Source organism: Ipomoea triloba, chromosome 9, assembly GCF_003576645.1.
Source record: "Ipomoea triloba cultivar NCNSP0323 chromosome 9, ASM357664v1".
In the NCBI taxonomy this organism is placed as follows: Eukaryota; Viridiplantae; Streptophyta; class Magnoliopsida; order Solanales; family Convolvulaceae; genus Ipomoea; species Ipomoea triloba.
This window is the reverse complement of record NC_044924.1, coordinates 20,273,981-20,292,294: the sequence shown is the minus strand read 5'-3', so window position 1 is coordinate 20,292,294 and position 18,314 is coordinate 20,273,981. Positions and strand designations below refer to the sequence as shown.

Here is an 18,314-nt window from a genome sequence, read left to right as displayed (position 1 = left end):
GCGCCGTAATTACTGTTTTTTTTTTTGTTTTTTTTTTCAGATTTTTTTTGTTTTATTTTGTTTTTTTGTTTTATTCTTTTTCCATCCCATCTTCTCAAAAACTACACCAAACTCTTAACTATTGGAGAAGGCCTAAGGAGTATTCGATAGGAAGGGGGGAGCTCTGCCTTGCAATAGAGCTGAATTAGCCAAAGAAAGGCAGATGAGAGAGATGAAGCAGCTCAATTTGCATTCATGAAAACAAATGTAGTAGCATTATATTGTTTAAAGATCTGGCATGCCTTTTCCAGTTTCTGGATCATATGTCCTTTCCATTACATCTTCCAATGGAGTGTCCTTGGGACCAGCTACACAAAAGAAACACATAACAGATCTGTTAAGAGTCCCACATTGATAATATAACAGAACACATGTGTTTATAAGGTTATGGGTTAGGCTAGCTAATTGATTGGGTTCAATCTTTTAGTGTAATTTGACCCATATCCATTATAGCTTAATTGAGTGACCCTAACCCAATTTTAGATTAAAACATGCTATTAAAGCAAAGAGAGAACATATATCTCCTTATAAGAGTATGGGTTAAACTAGCTAATTGATTGGATTCATTATTATAAATTTATAGCCCAGTCTTAGATTATAACAATTATGTAAACAAAACTCATCTGTGCTATGACCCACCTAATTGTGAATTTTTAACACTTATTCAAGAACTTCATATTAAAAAACATAAATTGGCACTGAATAAAGAACAATTCTTTATTTTTCATTTTATGTATTTATTTTGGTCTTTTTCAAGTTCCTAAAATAATGTTTGGAAATATATGATTATGGAGAAAGAAAAAGTGAGCACTGATTTCAAATCATAAAAAGAGCATCTAATGATGACTCTATAGACAGATTAAATAGCTACAGAAGCATATGCCCTCAATGGGGTTAAATTTTTTATGTTTTACTTTTTGGATAGGTACTTTTTATTAAACAAACAAAAACCAATATAAACCCATTTTAGACAATCACAATTCTGCATTTAAATAAACACCACCAACTAAGGACCTGGTTCATTTTCAAAGATAGCAGAAATATATGCAAATAATAGAGAAGATTTGTGGTAACCATTTTACTATTGAGTACACAAAATCATCAGGTATTTTTTTTTTTTTTTTGGTGGGAAAAATCATCAGGTATGATCACTCTAATTCTCACTTTAAAATATCTTGGCCAAGGCATTGCACAGTAAAGAATTCAGGAGTCCAAGTAATTTGGCTTAATATTGTGAGTCAACTCAATAGAGAACCTAGATGGTATGTTTCAAATGCTACATACCAGAGTGTTATTTATAAGATGCAAAAAAAATGAAAATTCAGAGCTAATGAGGGATGAGGGCTTTAATTATTTGTGCACCCTTTGCTAGGAAAGAGACTTTCTTGACATTTTCCAAATAGAGATTTGATAGTTTTGGGCCTTTTGGTCCTCAAAGAAAAGGAAGGTCACTGCGGTATAAGAGGGAGTTTGAGGTCGGATAGTGGAATTTTGATAGAACACGAAGAACACAATTCTAGCATAGCAACTAACATATGGTGTATGGTCAACCCTTAACCCTTGCTAGTTGATACAATGCTTTCACTGAGCCAAGCAGTCAGTATACAATAAAAAATCCTCACTCACAACCCTTACAAAAAGCAAAGGCTGGACTATATTTCAGCAGGGCCAAATGACCCACTGTGAATGTCAGTTTGAACCTCACTAATCACTACCATGGTTATCAAGGCGGACATTCTAGGTGAGATGCCGTCGACCACCTAGGCGATGAGTAATATATATATATATATATATATATATATATATATATATATATAAACCAATTAATATTAAATATCAAATGTCAGATTAATATTCTTGGGACTTGTATTGTATTGGCAGCTCAAAAGTTCCTTGAGACTTGCACTGTATTGGACAGCTCAAGAGTCCCTTCTTTCTATGCATATATATATATATATATATATATATATATATATATATATATATATATATATATATCAGACCAGATATGAATATTTTCAACCTTTAACCTGTTATTGGAGCAAGTTAGTGCCTGGGCTGGGTTCAGGGAGCAGCAGCGACTCCACGGCAAGGAGTCCGGTCGCCATCGGAGAGCTCACGCGCCTTCACGCGCCACCGTCTCCGAGCTGCTCCGCCGTCACGTGCTAGCAACTTCGCTGGTCGTTTTGTTTTAGGCGAGGCGAGCAGATTAGGCGGTCGTTCTCGACCGCCCGGACGCCTAGGCGACGCCTTGATAACCATGATCACTACTTATATATATATATATATATGATAAGTGCCAAAAGTAGCCATATTTTAGGGGTCATTTAGGTGTAAAATATGCTATAATAGATGTCCATTAGGCCTAGAAACATGTTAAGATAGGGTAATTTCATTGAATATAGGTCTAGGGACTAATCTTGTGGGTTTCATTATAATTTGCACAATTCTTGCACTTCGCAGGGCATTCCGGCGACACTTCAGTAAAACGGACGTAACCAGAGCTAGAAATGTCCAAATGAGGCGAGACAGGTGGCTATGGAACCGTATCGGCGAGAGCTACAACATAGAAGAAGACAGAAGAAGCAAACTTCACCACGCACGCTCACACGCGTGTGAGCGGCGTGGTTGCTTACTGGTTCGCTCCCACGCACGCTCACACGCGTGTGAGCCGCGTGGACGCGACACAGCGCGGAAATTATTAGGGCGAGATTTTGGGGGCTATATATATGCCCTTTATAGGTCTTTTAGACAAGTTCCCCATAGCCCCAATAAACTTTAGATCTGGTTTTCTTCTCCAATTTCTTCCCCTTTGGGGAGGAAGACAAATCCTCCTTAGATTAGATTTAGCTTAGTGTAGAAGATGAAGATCTTGTAGATCCAAAGCTTTCCTTAGGTAATACTCTTCTTTTAATATAAAGTTTGCTCTTTTACTTTATTGCTTTGTTTCTTTTGTTGATTTAATGCTTTCTATGTTAGAGTAGAGTAGTTTGGGTGTGTGTGCCCTTGTTAATCTATGGATTGATGCTTATAATTTATCTTATGATCTTGAGATTTGTGGGAGTATGATTGATGATTGTATGGATGATGTTGTTCAATCTTTGCTTCTATTTCCGGCCGGGATAGTTAGTGAACCGAGTGGAAGTGAGAGAGTGCGCGATAGCGGCCTCTCACGAGCCCAACTCATCTATATCTCCGCTCTTAATCCGAAAGGATGAGATCCGAGAGGAGTGGTAGGCAAGGTGTTCGATAAAATGCCTCAACTGAATGAGGATTGAGAGTCTGAGTGTGACACCACTCGGTACTAATACCGTGACTCCCTAGATCAATCCTGAAACCCAATTCCAAGCTACCTACGATAATCAATCCTTTGGCTTAACTTTGGCATGCACCCCTTCCTTTTACCTTTTGTATTTTCTATCTTATTTTACCTTTAAAACCTTTACCCAACCAACCATGAACCAACCTTCTCCCTATGATTCTTGTAACTCTTACCTTTCAACCTCATAAATGCCAACATAAATTTGGTTCCCATTCGCCATCCTTGAGAGCACGACACTCGGGGAGTCTTGACTCTTCGTTTTATCACTTCCACCCTTCACATTCACTCACCACCATACACACAACATCAAAATGGCGCCGTTGCCGGGGATGGCAAACGGTTCTTGAATTGTGTTGACATTTTTGAAGTAGATTTGTAAGAGTTCTTGAAGTGTTTTCTTTTTGTTTATATTGTTTTCTTATTTTTGTTACTTGCTTGAAGAAGTGAGCTTATATTGCATCGTATATCTTGTGCTCACTTGCAACTACTTTTAGTTGCAAATATTTGTTGTTTGTTAAGCTTTGCACAGGAAATTTTCTTCAACAAATCAATTGAAGCTTACAAATGAGTGCTTATAAGTATCTCCATGGTTACCCATACCATGGAAGACCATATACAACAAATATTCCACCCCAAACTTATAAACCTTACCCACATTATTATCCAAACCCTTATGAATACCCACCACCACAATATACATATCCACCTTACCCAAACACTTTCCCTTATTCCAATTATGCACCATATCCTCATGATACCCCCTCTGTGCTTACCCACGAAAGAATTGAGAAGCCTACATACCAAAGTGGAGAGGAATCCATTAGTTCTATAGCTGAGAGTATTAACAACCGACTTATTCAAGTCATGAAGGAGATTGATCCTAGTTGTGAACCGGCATTACAGGTCATGAAGGAGATTGATCCTAGTTGTGAACCGGCATTACAGGCCACGAAGGAGATTGATCCTAGTTGTGAACCGGCATTACAGGCCACAATTCCTTCTGATCCTAGTTGTGAACCGGCATTACAGGCCACAATTCCTTCAATTCCTAGTTGTGAACCGGCATTACAGGCCACAATTCCTTCAATTCTTAAACCTCCACCTCATTATAACCCTCCATCAAATTATAATCCTGAGAGAAATAGTTATTCTCATTCTTACACTCATCCTAGCTATTCACCCCCACCTCAATAACATGATAAATATTTCCACGAAACACCACCCTTTGCTCAAAATTTCACCCAATTCATACCATATGAGAGACCATCTTGTGAGTATCTTCCTCCGGTCAATGACGAAATCCAAATCTTGAAGGATAAATTAGAAATGTTTATCCAAATGGCCAAGGAGGATACTATCAACTTAAGAAATGAAATTAGGAGTGAAATCAAGAAGAATCTCGCCACTCTTCGCGAGGAAGGACTTCCACTGGACGAAATTGAAGCTAAGATGCTATCGATGTCGGAAGAGCTCATGAAAAGGATGCTACCACAAGCTAACAACCCATTCGTAGATGATCACCCGACAATGGAAACCAACCCGCAAAGTAATGACGAGATGGACAGAATGGTTAATGATGAAGAGGTGTGTGTAAAAGAATCCACAGAACTTGACAGCCCGGTGCTCCAAGAAGTTTCGACTCTTGAGTTGAACACACAACAATGGGGAGAGATTGAGAGTGAAGACGATGATCACATTGAAATTGTGTGGGAAGACGAAAAGCCCACACAACCTTATAAATGCCAACATAAATTTGGTTCCCATTCGCCATCCTTGAGAGACACGACACTCGGGGAGTCTTGACTCTTCGTTTTATCACTTCCACCCTTCACATTCACTCACCACCATACACACAACATCAATATATCAACTATGGTTGAAAAAATCGCTAGGCGCTCCTCGGGCACCCGGGGACGCCTAGCGCCTAGGTGGCGATTAATCGGCGCCTAGGCGTCTGTGTATATTTTTATATTATTTTTTATTTTAAAAAAAATTGTTTAAATTTTTTAAATTTTTTTAAGACTAAAATTATAAACTATTTAATACTTTAATACTCTCTGTCCCATTTTACCTGTCCTGTTTACTATTTATTGGTCAAACCAACTTTTTCTTCGTTGCTTATTTTCTTTAGTAATTTTTAATTATTTTTAAATTTTATTTTTTGTGTTTAATAGTACTTTTAATGTAGTTTCTAAATATATAAATTTTATATATTAATACTAAATTTAATATTATGAAAAATTGAATTAAAAATAACTTCAGTCAAGCCTCGTTAACCGAATCAGACAAACAGAATGGGACGGAGGTAGTAGTTAATACTAAAATATTAAATAATAACCTAAAAACATCTAGAGTTTGAACAATTTAGAATTATTTCACTCAAAACGATGTTGTATTGAGTGAAATAAGTCAAATAACTCATTTAAAAAAAAAAAAGAACAATAGCTAATCGGCTGACTAGGCGGCCTAATCGGTGCCTAGGAGGCCTAGGTGGTCCTAGCTGGCCGGCTGCCTAGATCACCGATTATGGTGATAGCCGGCCGCCTAGCGCTTGGGTGCCGATTAATCGGCGACTAGGCGGGATTTTTGCAACATGATATCAACTACCAAGTACCAACTTATTCTAATTGTTCATCCTAGAGAAGAATGCCAGGATTTAAAGTTATGGATATGCTGGATTTTCCAATGCTCCATTTAGATCAACTATGATATTAAGTATCAGGATGAGTTCTATTTTAGCCTCTAAATGGCAGGATCTAAGACGCATGATGTTAAAACTAAAGCAGATAGAAATATAGAATATCTTGATTACATTTCCCTATATGCAGACAGGTGGAGTTTAAACTTACCAACTGATGGTCTTGGTGTAGTCCTTATCTTCAAGATCTCATGACGAGGAATAATAGAGCCAGATGCTCCAATTAATTCCTCTAGATCGAAACTCTTACTTAGGTGCCATCTTCCAAGTATCTGATTCCAACTTTGCATGGTTGCCTGGAAAAAGCAAACATTAGCTAACAGGACTCAATAGAAAAATTTGTTAATGAGAACAACCAATGTACCATACCCCGTCACTGGATCTACAACCTGCACATTAGAGACATGCAATGGGGCTTCAACTGTAAATACCCCACCTGTAATACCCCGTATTTTCCTAACATTATTATTTTATCCTAAGGTATTGACATACATGAGTTATGATCTCCCGATACTTCAAAAGAATTTTTATAAGTAAGTATAGTTGTTATTAAGCTGCGATCGTACGTCCTGGTCACGAACCGTAAAATTTTTAGGAACTAGTATTTGGACTTGTTTGTCCTAGGAAATGGATTTCTAGACACCATACTATTATTCTTGAATTTCCTATTTAATTAGATTAGCCCATAGCAGCGAAAATTTATTTTGATCATACATCGCTAAATTTCGCGGTGTACCGAACCTAGCCCAATTTTGAGGGTTAGTCTGGAATAAATTTTTAGTTTCGGAAATTATTCTATCTGGATTATTTTCCACCGAAACTTTATCTGTTTGGACCCCAACTGATAAGTTGGAAGATATTTTATTATTTTATTATTTTTTTCCAATCTTATCACATAAGATTGTGATGTAGTATAAAAGCCAATTTTTTTTCCTTTTTCCCTTGCTTTTGCCGAAATGAAGAGGAGAGAGAGAGAGATCATCTTCACCATTCTTCTTCCTCCATTGCTTCCATAGCCAAAATCCTCCGTATTTTCCTAACATTATTATTTTATCCTAAGGTATTGACATACATGAGTTATGATCTCCCGATACTTCAAAAGAATTTTTATAAGTAAGTATAGTTGTTATTAAGCTGCGATCGTACGTCCTGGTCACGAACCGTAAAATTTTTAGGAACTAGTATTTGGACTTGTTTGTCCTAGGAAATGGATTTCTAGACACCATACTATTATTCTTGAATTTCCTATTTAATTAGATTAGCCCATAGCAGCGAAAATTTATTTTGATCATACATCGCTAAATTTCGCGGTGTACCGAACCTAGCCCAATTTTGAGGGTTAGTCTGGAATAAATTTTTAGTTTCGGAAATTATTCTATCTGGATTATTTTCCACCGAAACTTTATCTGTTTGGACCCCAACTGATAAGTTGGAAGATATTTTATTATTTTTTTTTTTTTTTCCAATCTTATCACATAAGATTGTGATGTAGTATAAAAGCCAATTTTTTTTCCTTTTTCCCTTGCTTTTGCCGAAATGAAGAGGAGAGGAGAGAGAGAGAGATCATCTTCACCATTCTTCTTCCTCCATTGCTTCCATAGCCAAAATCCTTCTCAACTCTCAATTTTATTCGGTAAGTTTTCGATTTTATTCGGTAGAAAGCCTTGTAATCCTTCCTAGGTTATGAATCTATGCTTAGTTTCTTGATATTTGATGTTTTGGTGTTGATTTGGACCTAGGGTTTTAAGGTGAAAGTTGGGGAAAGATCCAACAATTTCTTCCTAAGGTGTTAATAAACCTTTGAGGTAAGGAATTCCCTTAAGTTGGAATTAGTCACTTGAATTTGGATAATTGATTTTTGGTTGAAATATGGTGTTTTTGAGCTTTGGAAATATTTTTTTATACATGTTCATAGCTTGGATATGCATGTATATGTTATATTTATGTTCATATGAGCTTATACTTGTGAGAATAATGAAAGGAAATCAGGGTAGATTCTGGCAGTAACTTCCGAGATTTATTGGGAAATATTGGTAAGGTATTTTAATCCTATTTTTTTTAGACATGTAGTTATATAAGTGTAGAACCTGCCTATAAAATTTCATAATGATCGGAGTAGTATAAGTATGGTTTTCGAATTTTTCTCCAAAACTGGTCCAGAGAGAGAAAATTTCCGGACAGCACACTGCCAAGGGCAAAGATGGAATTTTCTGTGTTTATTCACGGACCAAAATGACCAAAACTTTTTATGGACATCAAGTACTATAAGTTGGGATTCTACCATAAAAATTTCAAGTGAAAAAGAGTTCGGGAACTATTTTTACCGGCTCAATCTTTCGGACTGCGCCAAGCTGAAATTTTCTGAATTATGCTTATTATGATTATGGATGTGTTAATGATAATTGTGAGGTAGTTAGTGAGTTAATGGTGATTAGGTGATGCTAAGGACGTGGATTAATGATGGAGATTAAATGATAATCTCATGATTTTTGGGTTATGGTTAGGCAATGACCTTACCTATTAGAATTTATATATGTTTGGATGTACGATATCCTCAAGTTATGATCTAATGGTGTTGATCATAGTGGAAGTTGTTGAGGACGATAGTTAAGGATGTTGGTTGATTTTAAGTGTGAGATGGACATATGAAGTGTATCCAAAAATGTTTATGAAAACTTACGTTGAAAAACGTATGCTATTTTGATATAAAGGTTGTCAAAACCTTATTGTTTGAGAAAATGATGTTTGAAAATCCTTCAGGGGCTAAAGAGGTAGCCGATTTCAAATATTGGACTCATTGGTGAAATATGTCCAAAAGAAATGATTTGAGTAAGAAAAATTGAAGGAAGAATCATGTTTTCAAAACCGTAGTTTCTAAAGTAAGTTGAGGAGGACCTTGATTGACCCACGGGTGGCTTTAAGTGCCCTTGCCCAGTGGTCGTTATATTATATTGTTAGAGCGAAGTCTATTCGCCGTTATGTCGTCATGTTGGGATAAGGAGAGGTGCCCACGGGAAGGCTTGAGTGCCACGGCCCGGGGTTGGGATAAGGGAGGAACCTACGGGAGGGCTGGAGTGCCATGGCCCGAGGTTGTAGGCCTCACTCTTACTATATGAAACTAAGGAAGTTTTAAAAATGAGTAAAGAGTTACTCTGTAACGTCTTTGAGAAAGAAATGATTTTGTCTTACGAGACGAGTGGATTTTGATTCACTGAACGATATACTATTTTCCAAATGATTATGTTTTCAAACCTTTGTCTACTTTTGAGTGACATCGGATTTCCTTACTTAGCCGTCGCGCTAACTGCACTTCAATGTGTTTCTTATCAGTTGCAGATTAGTGTGGGCCCCTGTAGCCGATGAGCTCGGAATAGAAGGGAAGTACAGGTTGAGGTCTACTCTTTGATGTAGACAGGGATTGTTATTAATGTTGTAAGTTTGGCCTGTGCACTTAGAGTGGAGTTTGTCAAAGAGGTGATAGAATTCACTCTAGGTGTGGCGGTAGCACCCGGTTTTCTGTTGATATGATGTAAGCTTCCGCAGCGTTTTATTACGGATTTTGTAATAAATGTAAGAGTTGAAAATTGGGGTGTTACACCACCTTCATGGCCTTGCCCTTGTTTAATATGCTTCTTTACCTACAAAAAGGGGAAATGGTCCATGTGATAAGAGACATATAATAACAATAGAAAGAAGTACAAACATGTGGTGACAGCATTATTCCGGTAAGAAGATGGTAATGTTAGGGTTAGTGCAAGTACAGCTGCAAAAAGTGTCTAAAGTTATCTTTCTTCATGAAATCCATATTTTATAGGAACTACAAACTAGGAAGTAGGAAGAATCAAACTACTCTAGTAATTCTTTTATCAGCTTCCTTTCTGCAATTACAATTCCTGCGAATTATATGCTTATGGAGTAAAGAGATATAAAATAGAATATGCTTATGGGTAAATGGCTGCATAACTAACGTCGCTAATTCTTTTTAAATTCAAAGCTCTAGTGTCATAGAGAAGGAAAATTTACTAACCAGGTATTTGCCCTCAACAATAACACGATTCTGCGAACGAATGGCACGTTTAATGATTCCTGTGTGAGCATAAATATAATATAAACATAAATGTGCAGTCCAACTATTAGCTTAGGCTTTTAGTTGAGATGGATTACATGCTTTAATTTGGTATCAAAGCCATGCAAAAGATCATGGGTTCGAATCTCCGCGCCACCCAAAAAAATGACTATGGTCCACGTGTTGCTTGGAGCCCATCAAAGTCAATCGGCCCGAACACACACGTGAGGGGGCGTGTGAGCCAGCTTACCTTTCGCGTAACCATGAACGCCAATTCAGCCGACTCCCTCGCCGGCGACGCCATTCTTGGCCACGGCACATCAACCCCCTCCATTAAACTTTCCACTCACAACTACATCTACTGGAGCGATAACCCCGTCCGGCTAACCTCCCTCGCCGGCGACGCCTTTCTTGGCCACGGCACATCAAGCCCTCTCCATTAAACTTTCCACTCACAACTACATCTACTGGAGAACTCAAGTGTTGCCGTTTCTTCGAAGCCAAGGATTAATCGGCTATGTTGATGGCTCAATCCCCTGCCCGCCGGCGACTATCACCACAGCCGCGACGCCGCCATCCACCGCGCCGCCGACGACGTCTCCGAATCCGGCTTATCTGCCTTGGATCCAGCAAGATCAGGCCATCCTTTCATTGCTGGTATCCTCATTGACGACTATGTTGATGGCTCAATCCCCTGCCCGCCGGCGACTATCACCACTGCCGCGACGCCGCCATCCACCGCGCCGCCGACGACGTCTCCGAATCCGGCTTATCTGCCTTGGATCCAGCAAGATCAGGCCATCCTTTCATTGCTGGTATCCTCATTGACGAACGAGGTAATGTACCTTGCCGTCTGCAAGGACACATCGAAGGCGGTTTGGGACTCCATCAACACAGCTCTTGCATCGACTTCACGGTCACGCTGCCTCAGTTTGTTGGGGCAATTCTAGACGCTCCGTCAAGCCAATCTCACGCCGGCCGAATACCTTGGTCAGGCTCAAATGCTCGTGGAGTCCTTATCGCTCGCTGGTCGCCCTCTCACCGCCGATGAGTAGCTGTTGTACGTGCTACGCGGTCTCCGGCCAGAGTTCCGAGCAATGGCAAGCTCCTTGACCACCCCGGGCACGCCGGTGACTCTCGCACAGCTAGCCGACCATCTCCGGGCACAAGAATTCATCCAGTCTGATGAATTTTCTGCGTCAGATTCGGTGCCGGTTCACAACCAACAGACTGCTTTCTTTGCAGGACGTGGACGCAACGCCGGCGGTGGTCGTTCCAACAGCCGCGGTGGTCGTAATGGGCGAGTTTGTAGAGCATAAAACTGCTCACCCGTACCCCGAGTTTTCCGACGTGTGTGCATGACATGACCACCTTCCTGGGCCCGTTCAGTGGTGGTACGGGTATCCGTAGAAGATGTTAACGCCTGAGTATCAACCTGAGTCTCAGAGGATTCTGTTGGAACCGGTATGGACACAGTGGGTGTAGCCGACAAAACGGGAGCGGAAACAACTGGTGTTAGCTGTGTCAGTGTCAAAACTGGCGCAATTACCCAAGTAGTGTCGGGGGGACTAGGCATACCATTGTCTTGCATACTTTCCTGTAAAGCAAAAGGAAAGACATTCTCAGCTAACTACACATGGCGACAGATATAGATTTTTCTAGTGTGTAGGTCTAAGCAACGGTATCCCCTATAGCTGACTGGGTAACCTAGGAAGACGCAAGGAGTTGACCTATACTCGATTTTGTGACGATTATAAGGCCGTAGATACGGATAGCATCGACAGCCAAAGACACGGAAGAAAGTATATGGGGGTTGGGCTTTGAACAACTTAGAGTAGGGACTGTGAAAATTGAGAGTTGTGGAGGGGAGGCAATTTATTAAGTAAGTTGCAGTTTCGAAAGCGTATTCCCAGTATTTTAGTGGAGTTTTACTCTCGGCAAGTAAAGCAAGGCCTGTTTCAACCACGTGACGATTCTTTCTCTCAACCCTCCCATTTTGTTCGTGAGTATAGGCACATGATTGGCGGTGTAAAATACCAAGAGACTCAAAAAGAGAGTGGAGATGGCGATATTCTTCACCTAAATCAGACTGGATGGCTTTGATAGAACGTGAAAATTGACGTTTTACCATCGCCCGGTAAGAATTAAATATTTTATAAATATCTGGTTTCACCCATAAAGGATAAAACCAGGTGAACCGAGTACAGTCATCCACGAAGAGTACAAAATATCGAGAACCGGTATTAGAAATAACTGGTGACGGACCCCAGATGTCCGTATAAACTAAGTCTAATACATTATTACTACTGCCTGGAACCCTATCTAGTGGAAATCGAGAGGATTTCCCTAGTTGACAAGCGGAACAAATTTTAATAGAATTTAGATTATTCATGGTTACAGGACAATTTTTCAAGACACGTTGAAGAAGCTGACTGTGTGGATGACCAAGACGCTGGTGCCAAACAACGGAGGAAGCCCGGGCCGAAAGAAACGCATTGTGACCCCGGGGTAGAATGAGCTTGTACAAACCGCCAATAGTGGAACCTCTAAGAAGGATGGCCCGGGTTGTGCAATCCATCACAAAAAACAGATTCTTATGAAATTCGAAAAAAACATTATTTTCGTTAGTGAATCTGTATACAGAAAGTAAAGGAATGGCAAGTTTCGGAACATGTAGGATATTAGACATATGAAAATTGTGCGAATCAGAACGGATAACCGTGCGACCCACACTAGAAACACCCAAACCTGTACCATTGCCAATTTTTAAAACATCATTCCCGGAATATGATTCACTATGGTCCATCATCTGCGCATCGGGTGTTGCATGCGCAGAGGCACCGGTGTCAGGGTACCACGCATCCACAGTCGTATGGCCACTAGGTTCGCCGGAAAACACCATATTCGCATGGAAAGCCAGCCGTTCGTCGTACTTTTTGTAACAAGAGACGGCACTGTGACCAGTAAGCCGGCAGATCTGGCACCGTGGTGCCCCACCGTTCCGACCGCGACCATTGCCACGCCCTCGCCCATTACGACCACCGCGGTTGTTGGAACGACCACCGCCGGCGTTGCGTCCACGACCTGCAAAGAAAGCAGTCTGTTGGTTGTGAACCGGCACCGAATCTGACGCAGCAAATTCATCAGACTAGATGAATTCTTGTGCCCGGAGATGGTCGGCTAGCTGTGCGAGAGTCACTGGCGTGCCCGGGGTGGTCAAGGAGTTTGCCATTGCTCAGAACTCTGGCCGGAGACCGCGTAGCACGTACAACAGCTGCTCATCGGCGGTGAGAGGGTGACCAGTGAGTGATAAGGACTCCACGAGCATTTGAGCCTGACCAAGGTATTCGGCCGGCGTGAGATTGGCTTGACGGAGCGTCTGGAATTGCCCCAACAAACTGAGGCAGCGTGACCGTGAAGTCGATGCAAGAGCTGCGTTGATGGAGTCCCAAACCGCCTTTGATGTGTCCTTGCCGACGGCAAGGTACATTACCTCGCTCGTCAATGAGGATACCAGCAATGAAAGGATGGCCTGATCTTGCTGGATCCAAGGCAGATAAGTCGGATCCGGAGACGTTGGCGGCGGCGCGGTGGATGGCGGCGTCGCGGCAGTGGTGATAGTCGCCGGCGGGCAGGGGATTGAGCCATCAACATAGCCGATTAATCCTTGGCTTCGAAGAAACGGCAACACTTGAGTTCTCCAGTAGATGTAGTTGTGAGTGGAAAGTTTAATGGAGAGGGCTTGATGTGCCGTGGCCAAGAATGGCGTCGCCGGCAAGGGAGGTTAGCTGGACGGGGTTATCGCACCGTCGGCTGAATTGGCATTCATGGTTACGCGAAAGGAGGAGGGGGTGAGGGAGGTTTCCTAACCTAAGCTGATAGTTGGACTGCACATTTATGTTTATATTATATTTATGCTCACATCCTGTCTCACCTTTATCTTTGCCTCTAATTATCATAACCTGGAAATTAGTACATAAGAAACAACTAACAAGTTGTCACTATTTATTTTCAGTTGCAGTCAAAGGGTGGATGTTGCATGGGAAACCAAGAGAGGGTGATAAAGCAATTCGATCACTGTATTCATGAGAATTACTTACATTATCACCTCTGAGAACCTTCCAGTGATGTATGAGTTTCTGAGCAGCTTTCCAACCCATTATCTCTGGATAGCATTTTAAAATGCTGAACAATATCAGAGAAAATATACTTAAAATATACTAGAAGCTCTTTCCCATGTAACAATCTAGACTTCAAATCACAGAATGCCACCTATCCACAAACCAACATCTTACAGAGAAAATTATAATGCAAAACAAAAACAAGTTTACTTTCATTAGTAAGATAGACATAAATGGAACCCATAAACCAAATCCAGAGTTGGAATATACATGAATTAATATCAATTTAAGAAAATACGCATTCAAATAGTACATAAGCCCAATGCTTAAACACCCAATCAAGACTGTACCAAAAAAATTGAACTTTTATAAAGTAATAGCTTGAATATCTTTAGTTATATTTTATTTTTATTTTTATTTTTATTTTTCTACAATAATGGGCCTTATTCAAAAAAGTTTTGAATGAAAGATCAAACACTTACCTGATTTCAGAGAGCAAAAGAGAATTTCAATGGAGGGACTGCTGAGGGAAGGAGGGTTTAACAATGAGAAGGAAGATGGGGTTTCTTAATTTTGGGATAACTGCACAAGCTGTGAATTACTTCAATCCACCTCCATCTCCTACTAATTACTGTCATATTACAACTATCAGTTACCCCCTCCCAGTTTCCACTAACCTATAAAAAATGCTCTCATGTCCATCCTCAATTTGTTTGCAAATTGCAATAGTGAATTTACATGTCTCCATAAGAAGGATTAGATAATTCTTGTCAACACTATTTTTATTAAAAATCATTCCCCTTCTTAAGGAGGATCCCTTCATGTGCATCCAAAAAAATCATGAAAACTACACATTCACGTTAGGGTGTATGAACCAAGTCTGCTATTCAAAATTGGCTCAAGACTCTTTCAAGCTGATCCCCAAGCTTCTTGAGGCTCACAACTACTCAAGCTTGCAAACCTACAGAGTTAAGCAATTTATTTATAGAGCATTTAATTTATTTATTTGGAATACGGAGTATTTGCTACTACTACTAAATAATAACTAGTATTGCACCCGTGCGATGCACAGTCATTAGTAGATGGTGAGCTTAAACATAATAATTTGATAAAATACGAAAAATAACATGAACAATAAAATCATTAAATATTCAATGGAAAATACAATTACAAATTATTGAAAATTTCTTTGTAAACCACATTTTGAGTACAGTTGACTAAGCCCTTGGATTCGTCAGAAATTAAAATTTTGAGGCCATCCGGATTACTCACTCGGGAAACCGCAACATATAACTATCCATGGTTAAAGACGGGGTTCTTTAATAATAACCCCACTTGTGACAAAGTTTGTCCTTGGCTTTTGTTTATTGTCATTACATAGGACAACATAACAGGAAACTGCTTCCTTTGAAATTTAAAAGTCTTGGCTCTGAAGGAGTCAATGATAGCCGTGGTATCAAGACATTTGTCCCATACTGTGTTCCACCTAATATCTTGGTTTCAATGACATGGTTACCTAATTTGGTAGCAATCAATCGTGTTCCATTACAAAGACCAATAGAATGGTCGATATTCCTCAACAACATTATTGGAGATCCAACCTTTAATGATAAGGAATGGTTTGGTACACCAGAACACTTCAAACTGTTTAAAAATTCAGTAGTGTGCACTTCGGCTAACATGTTGTCATTCGTATTAGCCTTGCAAACAGAATCACAACTTAAATAAGTCTTCGATGAAGCTTGATTCAAATTGTTCATGTATTCATTCACTTGATCCACAACATCTAATGTTGGTGCCAAAATATCTCTACTCTTTAATTGCTCAGGATCTATGACACCAGTGCCGAATGAAGGAAATGCCTGCTCAACAATCTCTTTGATAGGATCTCCTTTGGTTTGCAATACAAACTGTGAAGGAATATGTATATTGCAATCATCTTCACTATTACCACCAAGTTTGCCATCACCTAAGTCCGCAATCCACTTGGCAAATGTATCTAATTTCTCAATTTCTTCTTCAGTTGTAATACTACGCAGTCTTAGATTTTTTGTTAGACCCAAAACTTCACAATTATTTCACAAATATGAAGAATTGATAGTTGCTTGGACAATGTTTTGTCTTGTTCCTTTGGAAATAACTGGAAGAATCTGTCTGAAATCACCACCTAATACAATAGTTTTTCCCCCAAAAGTCTTTGTTGAGCTTGAATTATTAGAGAATCTCAGTACGTCTCTCATTGTTTTATCCAATGCTTCAAAACAATGTTTGTGCATCATAGAGGCTTCATCCCAAATGATTATCTTTGCTTTAACAATGAGTTCAACTAATGAACTACCTTGTTTGATGTTGCATGTTGAGTATTCGTTTATACAAATCGGTATTGCAAATCTTGAGTGTGCAGTCCTACCACCTGGTAGCAATAGTGAAGCTATACCACTGGATGCAACATTTAGAACAATTTCTCCCCTTGACCTTAAAGCAACAGACATTGGCTTCCATAAAAATGTTTTCCAGTACCACCATATCCATAGACAAAAAATAGCTCTCCTTTATTGTTATCAACATCAAACATAAATTTACTGTAGATCACTAACTGCTCCTCAATTATAGCTTTCCCACTAATAAGTCATGTTCTTCTTTTAATGCTTGCTGATCATATGATAGTTCTTCATACAACAGATGATTCCCCAAAAAACTGTTACTTGGTCCATCTGGTATAGGCATTGGTGGATAATCTTGTAATGACTTGTTGCAAGAACTCAATAATTTGTCAATCTCTTGGAGGGCATAGTTTTTCTTTTATGTATCTGTAAGAACTACATCTGTGGAAAATATCAAAAGTAATGGAATTAGGAATTACCTTTCAACTTTTTTTGTAATGCAGAAAAGTAATACATACATACATACATACATACATACATACATACATACATACATACATACATACATATATATATATATATATATATATATATATATATATATATATATATATATAGATTTTTATTCAAATGTGGCCGCGCCCTTACGTGCGGCCGTGCGGTTTACACCACTCAATGTTATGAAATGCATCACTCAATATTACGAAATGCACCACTCAATGTTATTGAGTGGTGTATTTCATATTTAAGAAACACACCACTCAATGTATTGAGTGGTGTATTTCGTAACATTGAGTGGTGCATTTCTTAACATTGAGTGGTGTAAACCGCACGGCCGCACGTAAGGGCACGGCCACACCTGAACATTACCCTATATATATATATATATATATATATATATATATATATATATATATATATATATATATGTACCTGGGAATCCTAACGTTTTTCTAGCTTGATATTCCGCATCTTTTGCTAGATGTATCCAAACAGCTTCCCACACAATTTATGGCTTTGACATTGAACTTGAGGTCAACAGCGTGACAAAAAGTTCCTTAAAGAATATGCAGTTGCCCATAGTGATGCCTCCAAAATTGCGTCCACATATTCTTTGTCGTCCTAAATCAATCCTCTAGCGTAACAGGCATCTCTAAATGACATATATTGTTTTCCATCAACAAACTTGATTTCTTCAAAACTTCTGCGGCCCCTAACCAAGTTTAGTAAACGCATTTCACTTAAAAAGTCTTCATTGACTACCAAATAATTATAATCAAATAAAAATTTGATTATTAATAGTTACACATAATTTATACATAATAATGTACAATATAGAATGGAAATGAATGAATTTTAACATTTCACACATTTGTAACATTCAAAAAATTAAATTTTTCATATTTATTTAAAATAAAAAACATAAGTAGGTAGAGACTTACCATGAGTGAGTTAACTTTTTGGTGTGTTCACAGTTAAGCTTTGGCTGACAATCATTTGTTCCAGAATGTTATTTTGCACATCGATGTGCCAGTGATTTGAACTAATAGTGAGAGTTGGTTCTGAATTTTTATTTTCTATAACAAAAGGGTATAAAATTATTACAACTATTTATATTATATATATATATACACACGCGCGCGCACACACACTTATATATTATATTATAAAAATATGATATATA

General features: G+C 39.1%; 2 pseudogenes; both read right to left on the bottom strand.

Annotated features, from left to right (window-relative positions):
• Positions 1–264: 264 nt before the first annotated feature.
• On the bottom strand, positions 265–14,285 carry LOC116028554 (annotated as a pseudogene).
• A 1,128-nt stretch (positions 14,286–15,413) lies between these two features.
• LOC116029712 lies at positions 15,414–16,738 on the bottom strand (annotated as a pseudogene).
• Between the last annotated feature and the right edge of the window lie 1,576 nt (positions 16,739–18,314).